Genomic DNA, 8,600 nt, shown 5'->3' with positions numbered 1-8,600 from the left:
CTCATGCGTGTTTAATCTCTGATGCCTACACCATTGCCCCGTGTGTATTTCCAATATTAGCAATAATAAAACAGCAATAACAATAGTATCCCCATACCTGGACCTTACTTTCAGAAGAGAAATAACCCCTGGCTTGGACTCACATTCTAGGGCACCCAGACCATGGGCACCCTGTGACCTTGCTCTCCTGTGCCAGCCTGGCCTCTCCCCTAGGTCTAGTGCTAGCAGATTGGGCATGTTCCCAGCCAGGGTGCAGCCCTCCTGGGCATGGCCCTTCCAAGCCCAGGCCAGGTCAGTCCAGAACCAAGCAGGCAGAAGTTCCCATGCTGCCCTGCTGGGTCTCAGGAAGCACTCACTGCCAGTGCCCAGTCTTGTCAGTTCCCACAGTGAGAGGCTGGGTGGGTCTCAGGTGGCCTCACTTTTCCAGCTCAGGCTCACTCACCCCCATTAGCATGGAGACAACATGTCGGGCCAACCTGGAGGTATAAGACTTTCACGATTTCGTAGGGGTTGCAACAGTGCAGATAGAAGCTCAGGAATGGCTTCAATCTAAGAAAATGTGTGTGATCTCCCCTTCCCTTTGCCAATAAGACAAAGACAGCTCCAGTCACAGGTTCCCCCCATCCCGCCCCATTCTTTCTGCGCAGTTATTTTCCTAACAGCCTCCAAGTCAGCGTGAGGAGAGTGCCCAGAAATGCCCTACTTCAAGCCAAATTAATTGCCCGTATTTGAGGAGTTAAATAAGGGGCTATGCTATGCTATGCTATGCTAAGTCACTTCAGTCGTGTCCGACTCTGTGTGACCCCACAGACGGCAGCCCACCAGGCTCCCCGTCCCTGAGATTCTCCAGGCAAGAACACTGGAGTGGGTTGCCATTTCCTTCTCCAATGCATGAAAGTGAAACGTGAAAGTGAAATTGCTCAGTCATGTCCGACTCTTAGAGACCCCATGGACTGCAACCTTCCAGGCTTCTCCATCCATGGGATTTTCCAGGCAAGAGTACTGGAGTGGGTGCCATTGCAGCAACCAGCAAACCAGAGCCTCAAAACCATGCTGGTCCTAAAGGTTCAAAAGGGTAAAAGACTTTAGGGCCTTTGAGGATCAGAGTGGGCGAGTAACTTGAATAAAGTCACACAGCCAGAAGGCAACAAAGCCAGGATTTCACCCCACTGATACCCCAGAGGCTGTAGCCTGCTGCAGCCTACTCACTGTGGGTCCTGTGGGATGAGTCCTGGTGTTGGTGTGTTGAGCAAACCAATCACTATGGCACAATGCCCTGCCACCTGTGTAGTGGATACCCAGCTGACCCTCCCTCAGCGAGCCCGGTCCCCACCATTCTCCTGAGAATGCTGCCCACGGCTGTTTCATTTATTCCGAGCCAAGGATGCAGGCCCTTCAAGTTTTTTCAGGGCCTATAAAAATGTTTGAGACATAGAAACCATTGGGAGCTCCAAAATTCTCAAAAGTTATAAAAAACATCTTTTGACAAAATATGTAAGCATTTTAATCACCTGTCTACAATTAGTTAAATGCCTACAATATGTAACATCATGTCAGCTATGAACTTGTCATTTTATAGTAGTTATATATAACTCATGTGGTTATATATAAACTGCATTTAATGGTGGTGGATGGTAGTTCTTTTGTTTGACATGGGGTGGGTGGAGCCCCCAAGAGACAGAGTATATTGCGCAGAGACTTTCTTAAAATGGCCCAACCCCCTCCCTTACTCAGCTTAGCCATCAGGAAGTGGTCCCCTCCAAGGGGGACACACCTCTTTCCTGGGACATTCTTTGGCACCTGCTTCAGGAGTCAGCGAAAGAGGCTTGTGGTCACCCCACAGGGATGTGCTGCCTCCTCCCAGCCCTCAGCTCTTGCCCGTGGTGCAGATCTAACAATGAGAAGAGCCACGAATAGGGCAGCTCTCTGCGCTAGGCCCGGAACCAGAGCCCTCGCATGAGCCATCACAGCAGTGCTGAGAGCTGCTGAGAGGACACTGGCTTGGTGTGATCACACACTCACTCAGGCCCCATGGTGGGAGAGTGAGTAATGCTAACTCTCAAGGCATAGATCTGCCCTAAGTCTAGGATCCACCACCACATGCCTCTTAAAAGGCCTTTGAATTTTCTGTTCCTTTAGTCCTTCATCTCCTGTTCTTCTGAAGACAGGTTGAAATTTAATCTTGTAAATTTAAAATGAATAAAGCCCATAAGGCAGAAGCAAAAAGAAGGGAGAGCCAGTAATGAATGAAGGAGTCCAATACATTTCTGGAAGCCAGAGGTTCATAGAAGTGTGGAGAGAAGGAATAAAGTAGGGGTCTCTGCAGTGTCAAGAGTATTTGAGGATTCCAGGAGAGGTGGGAGAATTTCTCTTCACACACTTAACAGGCATGACAGGCTGCAAACAGGAGCTGTTTCAACATTTCGTTCAAAATGGTAACATGCTGATACTATAGACTTGGATAAGACTTACATGTGTGTTGTAATGCCCAGAGCAAGCACTATACAAAGATAATATTCTTAAACCTAATAAATAAGCCAATATTGAATCCTAAAAAGTGTTCAAGTAACCCATAAGAAGGGAAGACAAGAGGAACAAGAACATAAAACAAATAATAAAATGGTAGATTAATCTCACACATCTTGATAATCACCTTAAAGTACACAGTCTAAATGCGCCAGGATGACAGAAACAAGCGAAGTGGATTCAAAATGAAAACAACAATCCAGCAATAAAATTCTCACTTCACAACAAAAAAATTCAATAAAATTCTCACTTCAGAAGCTGCTGTGCACAGACAGCCCAGTCTGGTGCTCTGGCGGGATGGATGAGGGGAGGGGAGGGAGGCTACAGAGAGAGGGGATGTATAATTATGGCTGATTTGCACTGTTGTATGGCATAAACCAGCACAACATTGTAAATATTTCTTTTAATTAAAAAAAACTCACTTTAAATTCAACAACAAAGGTAGATTAAACAAAGTGATGGGGAAAAAACAATGCAAAGATGAATTTTAAAACTAGGCGTGGCTGTATATTAACATCTGGCAAAGGGAACTTCAGAAAAAGAAAATTGCTAGGAACAAAAAGGGATGCTATAAAATAATAAAAAGATCAGTTCAGGAGGAAGACATAACAACCCTACATATGTGCACATCAAACAACAGAGACTCAAAATACATGAAGCAAACGCCGACGTGGCTGAAGGAGAAACACACAGATCCAAAATCATAGTTGGGAACCTCAAACACCTGCAAATCTCCTGCAGCTGGACAGAGTGTGGGTCATGGGGAGACACAGTACACGTGATTGGCATCTGAACTGAGGTCAGTCTGAGGGACTGAACCCTTAAAACTGGGGTCTATCAGAATTGAAGTTAACCGTAGGACATTGAGATGTGTCAGAGAACCAGAGATTTGGTGTTGTTTTCGGAGACTGGAGAATTGATTAGTGCTGGAAAAAATACCACACATTGAGTGTCAGAAGCAGTGTCAGAAAGATCACAGTGGCAAAGGGAACTCAGAAAAACAGCATACTGGATTATCCAGTGTAATCCCAACAGTCCTTAAAGGGGGAAGATGGAGGCAGCAGAGGAAGTCAGAGCAATGTCATGTGAGAAGGACTCAACCCTCTCTTTCTAGTGATGGAGGTTGGGGAGAGGTACAAAGCCAAAGAAGGCAGACAGTCTCTAGCAGTTGGGATTGGCAAAAACCAGTTTCCCAGTAGAGCCTCCAGAAAGGACATAGTCTTGCAGACACTTTAGACCAGTGAGACCCATTTCAGACATCTGTCCTCAGAACTATAAAATGTGTAATGTTTTAAGCCACTAAATTTGTGATAATTTGCTACAGCAGTGGTAGGAAAATAATACAGAAAGCATAGCTGGTAATTCTCATCTTATATGCCATGGGGTGTTCAATATCCCATGATTGCTGGTGGTGGTTTAGCTGCTAAGTCATGTCTGACTCTTGTGACCCCAGGGACTGTGGCCTGCCAAGCTCCTTTGTCCATGGGATTTCCCAGGCAAGAACAGTGGAGTAGGTTGCCATTTCCTTTTCCAGGAGATCTTCCCAACCTGGGGATTGAACCTGCGCCTTCTGCACTGAAGGCCGATTCTTCACCATTGAGCCACCAGGGGAGCCCTATGCCATGACTAGCTCTGTATTAATCATAAATTCTACTTTCTTCAATTTAAGTCTGAATTTGGCACTAAGGAGTTGATGATCTGAGCCACAATCAGCTCCCAGTCTTGTTTTCACTGACTGCATAAAGCTTCTCCATCTTTGGCTACAAAGTATAATCAATCTGATTTCAGTATTGACTATCTGGTGATGTTCATGTGTAGAGTCTTCTCTTGTGTTGTTGGAAGAAGGTGTTTGCTATGACCAGTGCGTTCTCTTGGCAAAACTCTATTAGCCTTTGCCCTGCATCATTCTGTGCTCCAAGGCCAAATTTCCTGTTACTCCAGGTATTTCTTGACTTCGTACTATTGCATTCCAATCCCCTATGATGAAAAGGGATCTTTTTTGGGTGTTAGTTCTAGAAGGTCTTCTAGGTCTTCATAGAACCATTCAACTTCAGCTTCTTCAGCATTACTGGTCAGGGCATAGACTTGGATTACTGTGATATTGTATGGTTTGTCTTGGAAATGAACAGAGATCATTCTGTTATTTTTGAGATTGCATCCAAGTACTGAATTTTGGACTCTTTTGTTGACTATGATGGCTACTCCATTTCTTTTAAGGGATTCTTGCCCACAGTAGTAGATATAATGGTCATCTGAGTTAAATTCACCCATTCCAGCCCATTTCAGTTCACTGATTCCTAAAACGTCAATGTTCACTCTTGCCATCTCCTGTTTGACCACTTTCAATTTGCCTTGATTCAAGGACCTAACATTCTGGGTGCTTATGCAGTATTTCTCTTTACAGCATTGGACTTTATTTCCATAACCAGTTATATCCACAACTGGGTGTTGTTTCTGCTTTGGCTCCATCTCTTCATTCTTTCTTGAGCTATTTCTCCTCTGATCTCCAGTAGCATATTGGGCACCTACCAACCTGGGTAGTTAGTTCATCTTTCAGTGTCTTATCTTTTTGCCTTTTCATACATTCATGGAGTTCTCAAGGCAAGAATACTGAAATGGTTTGCCATTCCCTTCTCCAGTGGACCACATTCTGTCAGAACTCTCCACCATGACCTGTCCATCTTGGGTGGCCCTACATGGCAAGGCTCATGGTTCAAGGGATTAGATCTGATAGACAGAGTGCCTGAAGAACTATGGACACAGGTTCATGACATTGTACAGGAGGCAGTAATCAAGACCATCCCCAAGAAAAAGAAATGCAAAAAAGGCAAAATGGTTGTCCCAGGAGGCCTTGTAAATAGCTGAGAAAAGGAGACAAGCAAAGGAGAAAAGGAAAGATATATCCATCTGAATGCAGAGTTCCAGAGAACAGCAAGGAGAGATAAAAAGCCTTCCTCAGAGATCAATGCAAAGAAATAGAGGAAAACAATAAAATGGGAAAGACTAGAGATCTCTTCAAGAAAAGTAGAGATAATCAAGGGAACATTTCATGCAAAAATGGGCTCAATAAAGGACAGAAATGATATGCACCTAACCAGAAGCAGAAGATATTAAGAAGAAGTGGCAAGAATACACAGAAGAACTATACAAAACAGATCTTCATGACCGAGATAACCACAATGGTGTGATAATTCACCTAGAACCAGACATTCTGGAATGCGAAGTCAAGTGCGCCTCAGGAAGCATAACTACAAACAAAGCTAGTGGAGGCGATGGAATTCCAGTTGAGCTATTTCAAATCCTAATAGATGATGCTGTGAAAGTGCTGCACTCAATATGCCAGCAAATTTGGAAAACTCAGCAGTGGCCACAGGACTGGAAAAGGTCAGTTTTCATTACAATGCGAAAGAAAGGCAATGACAAAGAATGCTCAAACTACCGCACAATTGCATTCATGTCACATGCTGGCAAAGTAAGACTCAAAATTCTCCAAGCCAGGCTTCAACAGTACATGAACCATGAACTTCCAGATGTTCAAGCTGGATTTAGAAAAGGCAGAGGAAACAGAGATCAAATTGCCAACATCTGTTGGATCATCAAAAAAAGCAAGAAAGTTCCAGAAAAACATCTATTTCTGCTTTATTGACTACGCCAAAGCCTTCAACTGTGTGGATCACAACAAACTGTGGAAAATTCTGAAAGAGATGGGAATACCAGACACCTAACCTGCCTCCTCAGAAACCTGTATGCAGGTCAAGAAGCAACAGTTAAAAATGGACATGGAACAGCAGACTGGTTCCAAATCAGGAAAAGAGTATGTCAAGGCTGTATATTGTCACCCTGCTTGTTTAACTTCTATGCAGAGTACATTATGAGAAACACTGGGCTGGAAGAAGCACAAGCTGGAATCAAGATTGCCGGGAGAAATAGCAATAACCTCAGATATGCAGATGACACCACCCTTATGGCAGAAAGTGAAGAGGAATTCAAAAGCCTCTTGATGAAAGTGAAAGAGGAGAGTGAAAAAGTTGGCTTAAAACTCAACATTCAGAAAACTAAGATTATGGCATCTGGTCCCATCACTTCTTGGCAAATAGATGGGGAAACAATGGAAACAGTGAGATAATTTATTTGGGGGGGGCTCCAAAATCACTGCAGACGGGTGACTGCAGCCATAAAATTAAAAGATGCTTGCTCTTTGAAAGAAAAGTTATGACCAACCTAGACAGCATATTAAAAAGCAGAGATATTACTTTGCCAACAAAGTTTGTTCTAGTCAAAGCTATGGTTTTTCCAGTAGTCATGTATGGATGTGCGAGCTGGACGATAAAGAAAGCTGAGCACCAAAAAATTGATGCTTTTGAACTGGGGAGTTGGAGAAGACTCTTTAGAGTCCCTTGGACTGCAAGGAGATCCAACCAGTCCATCCTAAAGGAAATCAGTCCTGGGTTTTCATTGGAAGGACTGATGCTGAAGCTGAAACTCCAATACTTTGGCCACCTGATGTGAAGAACTGACTCATTGGAAAAGACCCTGATACTGGGAAAGATTGAGGGCAGGAGGAGAAGGGGATGACAGAGGATGAGATGGTTGGATGGCATCACCGACTTGATGGACATGAGTTTGAGTAAGCTACACGATTGGTGATGGACAGGGAAGCCTGGCATGCTGCAATCCATGGGGTTGCAAAGAGTCAGACACAACTGAGTGACTGAATTGAACTGAACAGAACTGAATCAGAATTTGCTAATACAGCAGGCTGAGACTAATGATGAAATGTTCGGGCTTAGGTAGCAGTGAAGGTCGAGAGGTAAACCAGGCTGCCGATGAGCTAGATCCAGCCATCTCTCCCATCATCAGTCTCTCTCTCATTAGTTCCCCCTCTCACCACTGTCAGCCTCTGGGTTGTTTTTCTCAAGCAAGATCTCTCCACATGGTGGCCTAGAAGGACATTACAAGAGGAAATGTTCCATTTCCCTGCTAGAGGCAACCCCAGAGAAAAAGAGAGAAGCCTTAGTAGTAAAAGGCCTGGGGAGGATGCTTTAATGGCCTGGATTGGGGAACAGGCCCAGTGTTGAGGCCATTGCCATGGCTAAGGAGATGGAGTGCATTGATTGGCCGGCCAGAAGCACGTTCCAGCACAGCCTCAGGAGAGAAAGAAAGATTCCTTCCCAAAAGGAAGAGGGGTGGGATGTATGGGAAGACACCAAAACTGGTGCCACAGTCCACCGCCCTGACTGAGGCTGACGAAATGCAGGTTCACGGCATAATACCCAGCGCAGTTAAATACCGGAGGAGCTAAAAATCATTAGGGGAAACCACACAACTTGGGGAAATTAAGGGAGGACGGAGAGGCATATTCGTGAAGCAATTTCTTTTCTTTCCATTGTAAGGGGTCAATAAATTTTCTACAGATAATGGACTAAGGAATAAGAGTACATATGCATGCTATTTAGAGTTATGGTGGTATCTACCAGAAGGACTAAAAATGGAAATGTTTAAAAAAAGTTTGCTTTTAGAGAATGAGACCAGGGCTGGGGAGCAGTGAAGCTGGCAACTGTTTTCTTTCATCATAAACTCTTCTGTCCTGTTTGACTTGTTCCTATTTGTATGCATTACCTTGATAACAAGATATATGGTGATCATGAAAAATCTTTAAATATTTGTATGAATGCCCTGAGCTTTGAAAAGGAGTGATGATCAATATCTAGCATTGTGACTCCATTTGAGATGAAACTTTAGGGTCAAATACAGATGAAGAAGATGGTTTAAAATCATCTTTATTAGCATTTAAGTTATGCTTTTTAAGAAGTACACTACTTGGTTTTGTTTTGTTTTTTTTTTTTTTATCTGCTAGGCTGAACCTCTAAGAGTTTACCTACTAAGTTTCAATAAAAGAGAGATGTCCCAAGGTTTAAAAAACGAACTCATCAACTTGAACAACAGAAAAAGCAATTACAAATAGATGAAGGGATGAATGGATGGACCTCTTGTCAGCACTTTTTCTATAGGAGATGCCTTAGTTTTCACAAGAAGACCTGCCCCTCTGCCCTTTATCTGTTTCACAGACATAT

Source organism: Bos javanicus, chromosome 28 (assembly GCF_032452875.1).
Source record: "Bos javanicus breed banteng chromosome 28, ARS-OSU_banteng_1.0, whole genome shotgun sequence".
Taxonomy (NCBI): domain Eukaryota; kingdom Metazoa; phylum Chordata; class Mammalia; order Artiodactyla; family Bovidae; genus Bos; species Bos javanicus.
Note: the sequence above shows the minus strand (reverse complement) of the source record.